We start from the raw sequence: 10,448 nt of genomic DNA, 5'->3' as shown, positions 1-10,448 counted from the left end.
TTGTCTTAGGGTGAAACCATTGGAGAGCTGTAAAATGTTACATTTTGTTTAAGGTGTTTGCGAGTGGGGGGTGGTAGTTAAAGTTACCTGGGGGTAAGTTTCAGTTTATGATGCCAAATTTTACCTCAAAGAGCAGTATGCTTTCTCAAAAGTCAATTTTATGATTTGCAAGGAAAAGGAATCAGGGCTCCTCCAAAAAAGGAAAGGCCAAAGAAGTAGAAAAGTACAAAGATCCAGAGGGGAAAAACAGATACTCAGGTTCACATTAGGGTGCCTGCACTCTTCCTAATATTTTAGATTTTTTTTTTTTTTTTTTTTGAGAGAGAGAGAATGAGAGACAGAGAGCAGGAGAGGGAAGAGGGTCAGAGGGAGAAGCAGACTCCCTGCCGAGCAGGGAGCCCGATGCGGGACTCGATCCCGGGACTCCAGGATCATGACCTGAGCCGAAGGCAGTGGCTCAACCAACTGAGCCACCCAGGCGCCCTCTTCCTAACATTTTAAAGCTTTTTACTATGAACTGTAATGCACATTCAGAAAAATGTATAAAACAAAAATATATAACTCAATGATTTGGCAAACTACGTTAACCATGACCCAAATTAATAAAGGATACTGCCAACTCCCCAGCAGTCCTTCACACACCCTCCTGGTCATCACAAGAGTGTACCCACAAGAGTAACCACTGTCTTTCGTGGTATTCACTTCCTTGCTTTCCTTCACAGTTTTAACACCCCAGCATGGATCACTAAGTTTTATAGTTTAATTTCATCTGCCTTTTCAATTTTATATTATATCCATGGAAACATGCCACATGCATTTTTTCCCCTCACATCTGGCTTCCTTTGCTCAACATAGATTCACTCATGTTGTTGCTGGGGTTTAGTATAGTACATTCATAGTCACTGATGCATGCAATTCCACTGCATGGCTCTCCTGCCATTTATGTATCCATTTCACTGTGGGTGGATATTTGGATTGATTCCATTTGGGGGCTATTATGGATAATGCTGCCATAAACATTCCTGTAGGGGAGTTTGGGTGCAGGGATGCACACATGTGTGCTTGTATATATGCATGTTCACCTAGGAGTAACATTGTTGGGTCAAAGGGTATGCTTATCTTCAAAGTTAGTAGATATTGCTCAACTGTTTTCCAAAGTGTTAGTATCAATTTATACCATTACCAGCAATGTGTAAGAGTTGCTGTTACTCCACATCTTCACTGACACTCAAAGTCATTTCAATATTACCCATTTGGTTGAGTATGTGGTCATCTCTTTGTGACCTTAATTTGCATTTCTCTGAGGACTGAGTTGGAGCATATTTTTGTAGTTTTATTGGATGTTTGGTTATCCTCTTTTGTGAAGTGCCTCATTTTTTTACTTGTTTTTTTCTTATTAGTAGTTTTTATTAATATTCTGAATGCACATCCTTTTCCAGTTATATGTATTGCAAGTATTTACACTCACCTTTTAGCTTTCATTCTCCTTGTCATGTCTTTTGATGAACAGAGCTCTCAATTTTAATGTGGTTCAAAACTGTTTTTAAATTTCCTATGAAGTTAGTGCTTTTTGTGTCCCAAGGGACACTTTACTTTCCCCAATGTCATGAAGATATTCTCTTATATTATCGTCTAGAAGCTTTATTGTTTTACATTTAGGTCTACAGTTCACTTATAATTAATTTTAAGGAAAAAAAAGAATTGATTTTTGTGTCTGGTGTGAGGTGGGGTGATCAAGATTCACTTTTTTTCTATATAGATATCTAAATAACCCAGCACTATTTATTGAAAAGATCACCCTTTCTCCAGCATTTGGCAATGCCACTTTTTTCATAAATCAAGTGTCTGTTTACGTGTATTTCTGGTCTCTATATTGTATTCCATTGGTCTGTCTGTCCTTGCACCAATATCACACTGTCTTAATGACTGTCACTTTATGGTAAATCTTCATTTCTGATATATAAATCTTCAAATTTGTTCTTCAAGATTGTTGTGGCATTCTCAGCCCTTGAATTTCCATATACATTTTAGAAACAGATTTTTAATAACCTGCTATAATTTTGATTAAGACCATTTGGAATCTATAGATTAATTTGGGGAGAAACATCTCTACTACACTGGGTTTTCCAATTCATGAACATAGTATTTCCCACCATTTATTTACTGAGAACTTCTTTAATTTTCCTGAAAATGTTTTAGTTTTCTATTGACGTATATAATATCTTTGAAAAGATTAATTCCTAAGTATTTGAATTTTTCATGCTATTATAAATGATGCCATTTAAATTCTTTTCCTTTTCAAAATCCCTGCTGATTGTGTGTATGCATAAATTGAGAAGTTGATTTTTAAATTTATATGAAAATTCTGAATTTGGGAATAAAATTTTTTCATTACTTCTGAAGACATTTCAGTTGTTAACTCTTCAAATGCCCTTTCCCCATTTTCTTTAATATCCTTCTGCGACTTTTATTAGAAACATCCTTCTGGAAACTATGCTCTATGTCTTCTAAATTCTTTTTTCTTTTTTTTTTTTTTTCTGAAATGATGTGCTGCATTATTTCATTCCTTCATGAATTCTCTTCAGCTCTCTTGTTTAATCCAATGGTTCTCAAAGGGAGTGATTTTTATCCCCGAGGAGATACTTGGCAACGTTGGAAGTATTTTTCGTTGCCACACCAGGAAGGGCATGCTACTGGCATCTAGAGGATAGAGACAAGAGACACTAGTAAGAACCTACAATGCACAAGACAGCCCCCTACAACAATTATCCAGCCCAAATGTCAGTATTGTCAAGGTTAAGAAACCCTGGTTTAACCTAACTACTAAATTTCCAATTTCAATTATTATATTTTTCATTTCCAAAAGTTTAATATGGTTCTTTTTCAAATCTTTCTGAAACTGTGATAGTCTCTACGTTCAAAGTTGATTTTCTTTTTTATTTCCTTAAACATAAAAATGTACTTCTTCTATATTCTATAATTCCAACATCTGTAGTCTTTGTCAATCTTATTCCGTTTGTTTCAACTGATTCTTATCCATGGTGCCATACCTACTGGTGCATTTCTGATATTTTACTATGAATTCTTATTACTTGGAGCCTTGTTGGGATAATGCATTGAGGTCTGTGTTCAAAGTGTTTTCCTTCAAAGAGATTTATTCTATCAAATATCTGGTAGCACATCAATCTGGGTGTGCCAGATATAAATTTGTGGCTTTAGGCCACACAGGGTATATAAATTCCAGTATAAGAGCAGCCTTAGAGTTAGGAATGATCACAAAAGATATTTTTCTTTTTCTTTCTTTTTCCCTTTAACCCAGAGCCAAGGCTGAGATACACAAGTCTCCCACCAATGTCCCTCTGTTGAGTGAGTTTTGTACTATCTCTTGTTCTACTTTTCATGGAGGATGGTCTTGGATATAAAGGATCCCTGAGCCAACCTCCCACTTTGATGGGTCCTGGGTTTTTCCTCAAGTCTCCAAGCATGTATTAATACCTAAGTTTACTCCCCCATGAATTAGTATGTGCCTGCAGGGCACACTCCACCTTTGGTATTCATTAACCACTCTCCATTCATGCTTCATGGCCACCAGGAATGTCCCTATTCCTCTATTCAGCCACTGAATAGATTCAGCCACTCATTTTTTTAAAGATTTTTTTTTTAATTTATTTGAGAGAGAGCGAGCGAGAAAGAGAGGGGTAGACCCCGCTGAGCAGGGAGCCCAAGCAGAACTCCATTCTAGGACCCTAGGATCATGACCCTGAGCCAAAGGCAGACGCTTAACTGACTGAGCCACCCAGGTGCCCTCAGCCACTCATTTAAAAGGAAATCTTAAAAAAAAGAAAAAAAAAAGGAAATCTTTAAAAAATGTTTTATCCAATATATTTAGTTGTTCTAAATATGGGTTTCTTAATCTGGAAACTGAAATTGATATTTATTTTATTGTATTTTGCTCCAAATGTATGTTATTTAATAACTATAGCAATCAACAATACTACATAATTATTCATAATGAAAGTAACAATACTTTATACAGAGACCTTCAATATTCAGTGAATTTTTTTCCATTTAATCTTTACTGTCAGTCTATGACGAAGCAACATAGGATCTATTTTCATTTTATAAAGCTCACTTACATTCAGTGATTTTCAGGTAAGTATCAGAATCACGCTTGGAGCATTAAAAAGACATTTTCTCAGGACTAATGGATATGAATCTCCAGGATTTAAATCTAGGATTTTGTAGTTGTCCTTTTTTTTGAAAATTCTTTAGATGGCTCAGATTCACAGCCCTGGTTAAAAATTCACCAGACTTTAAAAAAAAAAAAAAAAATCCACGAGACAACTCAATGAACCCAGCTAGGGCTTAAATCCAAGTAATTAATCACTCTCTCCTCTCCTCTCTGGACTGATTTTAAAACCAACTGAGGTACACACTCTGAACTCCAACACATGGAAATCAAAGTGTTCGTTTTATTTATTTATTTTTTTGATGTGTTATCACATGTGAGCCCCCAGATACTTTGCCTGCAGTATAGCTCGTGGACTGATCCATAAAGGGAGAGTTTGGAACTACAGAGCAAATACCTACCTCAATCCAGAACTACCACCCCATTAGGAAGAAGAGAGAGAGACAGGTCAGCTCTCAGACAAGCCTGGGCCTTGACTCAAGTGTGCTTACGGGGAGAGCATGTGTTGGGGGACGCGGGGGAGAGAGCACTCTCTTTCGTTGGGAAAGTCTTGGAGGCAGACAGACAGACAGGGAGAGTCAGGCTTGTCTAGTTCCTTCCATCACTCTTCTGGCAGTGGATTAATATGCAGAGAAAAGAGAAACTAAATTATTCCTGCTATTCTTTTCCTTCATAGCATGTTGACTAGAAATTCTCTCTCTTGGGCGCCTGGGTGGCTCAGTCGTTAAGCATCTGCCTTCGGCTCAGGTCATGATCCCAGGGTCCTGGGATCGAGCCCCGCATCGGGCTCCCTGCTCAGCGGGAAGCCTGCTTCTCCCTCTCCCACTCCCCCTGCTTGCGTTTCTTCTCTCGCTGTCTCTCTTTCTGTCAAATAAATAAATAAAATCTTTAAAAAATTAGGAAAATGAGGGAGGGGGAAGAAGTGTATCTGACACCACTTTGCCATCAACACCACCCTTAACACCAGGCAAGAGATGCCTTTCCCTGGGCAAACGTCTCTCTCTCGTCGTCCTCCAGATACCCCTTGCTCACTGGACCAAGGGGATATACCCATCTAGAGCCTATACTAACCTCACCTTCTCGACCAGGCTCAGGTACCTGAGACCCCAGAATCCCCTGCTCAAAAGCCCAAAGCCTGCAGCCGGAGTGGCATGGCCTTACCCCAAGTCCATACTCCCGAGGGCAGAGTGGCCTCTGGTCCATGCACTCCTAGGTCTGCAGGGTGGCACTATGACTGCCTCTGGGTGGCAAGACAGACTGAGACAGTGGCTGGGTGTGCACCCCTTGGCATACGAGGCCCCCACAGAGAAGGGCGGGCTGAGAGAGGGCCAGCTGTCCCTGCACCACCCTCTTCTGCTCTGGAATTCCGAGGTTTTGAGAATTCTAAATTAAAATACACCCTTCCAAGTCACTACATAGGAATATTTATTAAGATCCAAAGCATAAAACAAATTTTCACTGTTTCTTAGCTTGATTTACAACATTTAAATATTTAGATATGTGGTACGTGGGCCCCCATTTGTGCTCTGGCTCTGAGCCCCGCCAGGTTGAAGGCAGGCCTACTTCCATGTGCTTTATTAGAAAGCTTAATTAAATTTTTTTAAAAAGCCTATCTCTTTCTTTCCCGTGTACCCACACACACACACACATTTGCAGAAAAATGTTAACGTGGTTATTTTCTACAGGGGTGGGGATTTGGGTGATTCAGTATTTTTCTTATTTGTATTTTCTAATTTTTTCACAATGAAAATGGAATGGAACACTTGTGTAATTTATTAAAGGGGAAGGACAACATGCATCAGGACACACCCACCCCCAAAAATAACCTCTTTCTTACTGGTTATGGTCAGGGGACTCAACTGAGTCCATAAAGCACACTCCAGCTCTGTGGTGGATACACATTTTTTTGTGAAAAAGAATTGTGGAGGCATAAGCAGGTTTTCTGGCCAGACAGCTAGAAAAATACCAAGACGGCTTTATCAACACTGGCACCAGGCATCCTATAGGCCAAACTGATTTCGGTCAGTAGAGCGACGAAGGGCACTCACAAGGCCGGAAAACCTTCGGCAGTGTTGTCTCTCAGACCACGGGGTCATGACCCCCCACGGGGATTATGGAAACCAGAGCCCAGTGGCTGGATGCCCCCATCCAGGGACTCTGCCAGTCCCTGGGACCCGAAAGGCCATCCACAATGTTTCTTTCTCTTGATCATAACAAGAATTAATTGTTCACCGTTGCTCACAAAATACTTCACACACGGCATCTGATAACGACCCCCACAGCAATTTTCTCTGAATGAGGTGGGAGGGGTAAAGACCTCTCTGTAGGGCGGTGATTTGCATTTTATAGCTGGGGAAACTGAGGCCCAAAGTGGTTGCAGGGGCTCAGGTGTGGTCACGGCTAGGAAGTGGGGAGGCTGGAAGTCACACCTGGGGCTGCTCACCCTGACTCACCTCATCAGTCAATTCCTCGGGTCACCCTTCCGCTTTCCTTTTCCCAGCACGGGTCCAACTGGAGAACTCCTGAGGATATAAAAATCGACCACCTCATAAAAACTCGTCACATTCTCGGCTTCTTCCCTTGCCCCATGCACACAGGTAGCCCAGAAACACGGGGAGGCTGCTACCAAATGAAGACACTGAGAACACGACACATTGGTGTCATACCCCAGCAGCACTGAATGTCATCAAGCTCCCAACCGAGGGACAGAAAAGATGGTGTCAGTGCTTACTATCGGTGGTTTCTAAGACACTTGGACATGTGTTTCTATTGAACCTTTTCATTTTCAGAGCACTTCTACAGGGCGCTGGGGTGGCTCAGTCAATTAAGCATTTGCCTTCAGCTCAGGTAATGATCCCAGGGTCCTGGGATCGAGCCCCACTTCTGGCACCCGGGGAGCCTGCTTCTCCCTCTGCCTGTCCCTCTCCCCACTCATTCTCTCTCTCTCTCTCTCAAATAAATAAGTAAAATCTTAAAAAAAAAAAAAAGCACTTCTACATGTGTCTTCGGATCAGTCTTGTTATAACATCTCTGTCTGTGAATGCTGATCGGCCACAGAGTGGTTAAGGCTTCCTCAAGCCCCACAGGCTTCGAGCAGGACTCCTCTGTCTGTGAGCACCTCCATAGATACTGACATCCATGTGAGCCCTCAGTCTGGAAAAAGTTAGCAATGCATGGGTTAGCTCCTTAACCAACATTACCATGATTTATTTCCTCCCACCCCTTTCTGGCAATAACACCGCCAAAGATTCAAATATGGCTGATCCCTTACCGTTCAGAAGACCTCTTTAAATACTATCAGTTTTCCACCTCGAAGTCCTTGGCAGGAGTCTCTTTCCACAGATCACAATGCTGGCACGGGGCTGAAAGATGGTGTGGCTGACTCACAGGTCACTGTGGTTTATAAGAAGTCAGAATAATAAAAAGGAAGACAGGTCTGACATCACTGGCAAGGGAAAAATGTTAGCTTGTGCTAAGTGAACTAATTAGAGCTAGCTCTGAATGAGGTGGGAGGGGTAAAGACCCTGTTGAACAAAGCCCAGCCCCAGGAAAAGGTCTACATGAAAAGTCCAACCACTCTACTGAGTCTGCAAAACTCAAACTTGACATTAACTTGTTATTTATCCCAAAGCCAAAGGGGGGAAAAAAAATTTGCTCAAGCGAACTCTTTATTAACCACTTTATTAACCAAGATGAAAGAGAAAGTGCTTTATGATAAAGTAATGAGAACACACAATGGGTGCACGCACACACTCACACAAATGCATATGCAATTGCTTTTAAATTGGCTTTGCTGCAAGCTGCATATATATCCAGGGTAAAAAGTACCTCTTTGTCCACTTAAGCTACTGCAGTTTAAAAAAATAAAAGAAAAAATTTCCAAGATAAGCTTGGCTTTATAATTCATTGGTGAAAACCGAATGCAGCTACAATTATTATTAGGCCTAGGTCTGTGAAAGACTCTATAAGAGTTAAAAGCAAGCCAGCACTACCTTGAGCCCATAGGGATTACTCTTTTATTAGTATAGTCTTGGGATTAGTGGAAATGTCTGTCTAATGAATGCAGCTACTATATTTGAGCACATGCCTGAATAAGCTACTTGTTGATTGAAACCTATCTATTTATAAGCACTTCTGCACGTTGTGAAAAATCCATCTGTATCACCACAGCATGGCGCCCACCATTTGAATAAAGGCTCTTTGCCATTTCACTATAGGGCCTGTCGAAAGAACAGGCAGAAAGGGAGTGTGTTGCATCTACTTAACAGGTTTTATTCCTCACTCTTGGCCTGTAAAGTAGAGTTACCTTATCTAAACAGTGATTTAGATTGATGTGGATGTTATAAAAACAGAAGTGGAAAAAAGTACTTTTCATGAGACTCACCCAGGGTTTTAACTTAGTAGATTTACCATAGTTTGGATAAATGGTCACAAAGAACCCAAACTAGCCCTACCTTTGCTTATGTCACAGTCTTTGAGTGGCATCTGGAACATAGGTGAATTGAGTTACTACACCTATTCAGTATCATTTCTTCCTTAAATGTCTGCTTATGAAAAGCACACTGATAGCATGTCCAACAGAAACAAGTACAGCATGAAGAATAGCCTTGATATACAAGTAACTCAATGCTTTCAATGTTTGGGGTCCTCCTTACCATACTGAGGCTCCATCTGAGGAAAGGCCAAGCACTTACCCTGAAAAGGAAACTCAAAGTCCAACCCGGGGTTCTGTAGTTCTGAGCCCCGCCGGCCAGCGCTTGGCACACGCCCCATGGCTCTGCTTCCCAGACTCAGCATCAACTCACTAAGCTTCCTGACTTTGAGGTTTGGATATAAAGAAGATATTTCTTATTCCACTGGGGCTTAATTCCTCTGCAGTTAAGTCCCCCACTTACAATGCGGCCTCTTTGGAAACAGGCTAACGAAAGCTTTACTAAATTTTCTTTAAAAAAAGGACTATAATAGACCACAGGCTATTAAGAACTGAGATTTCACAGAATTTCTCTCCTTGAAGAACTTTATAAACAATGACAGGCAAACATTCCAGGCATCCCATTGTGATAAAGAGAAGACAGAAATCGGCTGACCACTGGAAGCTTTTTCTAGCCCCAACAGAGCAAGTAGAGAAAGTTCTGGCTACTTCTCTTTCTAGAGTCTGTGAGCTTGTTTCCCGGTGATATCACAAGCCTACGACGTAGTGCATGGAGTGAGAGCTCCGTAACTTGTAGCTATTGGCATGATTATTCATATATTCATGATTATTCATATTAAAGAATCACATCTTTTATATTCTTCTACCTGACAATGCACAGAAGTAATGCCAAAAACAAAAGTAGTGATATTCGAAAACCAAAGTTGAAATTTGTAAAAGATGTTTGGAAATAGCAAGTATTTAAATCATAATATAGCAATATGAAGCATCAAAGACCCTATAGTAAGTGAAATACAGCATTTTAAAGATACTGTGTTACTGACTCTGCAGCGGGGTGAAAGTGCTCTAAGAGATGTTAAAAGCTTGATGGAAGGTACGATTATCACCACACTCACTTTACAGATGAAGAAATTAAGTAACTGAATGTTAAGTATTAAGTGTTAGGAGGTGGTAGAGGTGAGGTTTTGATAAAACCTCAACTTTTCCTATTCTACCATAGAACCTCCCCATACATTTTCTTCAATTATGTTAAACATTCACATGAGATTATTAAATATAATGAACAGATCTATGTCTTTAAAAGAAGACATTTAACAGCTCTCTTTTGTGAGATCAATCCAAGAAAAAAGAGGATGTAGGGCATCGTCCTGGAAACTTTGATTCAACATAGCATTTGAGAACAGGCCTGGAAGGGAGATGATCCTTTTGTGACTTGGTTTGCGACAACTCAGACTCACTCATGTCTTTCTACCTTGAAGCCAAAGGAAAACAAACTGAGAACTAAAAACTTCTAATACTTGGAAACTTCTTCAATTTTCCATTTGATTCCTGAAACCTTTGCCCTTCCAAGTATTTCTCTATCCATTTTCTATTGGGGATCACAGCCGGGGACTGATAAAGAGTTCATCTTAAAACCTCAATCCATCCATCCATCCATTTACCCACCTACTCTCCAACAGCTTCCATAAAAGATTTGAATGGACATTTAATGTTAACTCAGGCTATGAGCTCACTTTACTGGTCTTTCTCATAACTACTATGTCTCCTGTAAAAGAAACTGCTTTGGGGCAGACATCAACTCTTTTTTTTAAGATTTTATTTATTTGA

This window comes from Eumetopias jubatus, unplaced genomic scaffold, assembly GCF_037043125.1.
Source record: "Eumetopias jubatus isolate StellerSeaLion01/CBP00866 unplaced genomic scaffold, mEumJub1_p1.0 scaffold_9, whole genome shotgun sequence".
Taxonomy (NCBI): domain Eukaryota; kingdom Metazoa; phylum Chordata; class Mammalia; order Carnivora; family Otariidae; genus Eumetopias; species Eumetopias jubatus.
Note: the sequence above shows the minus strand (reverse complement) of the source record.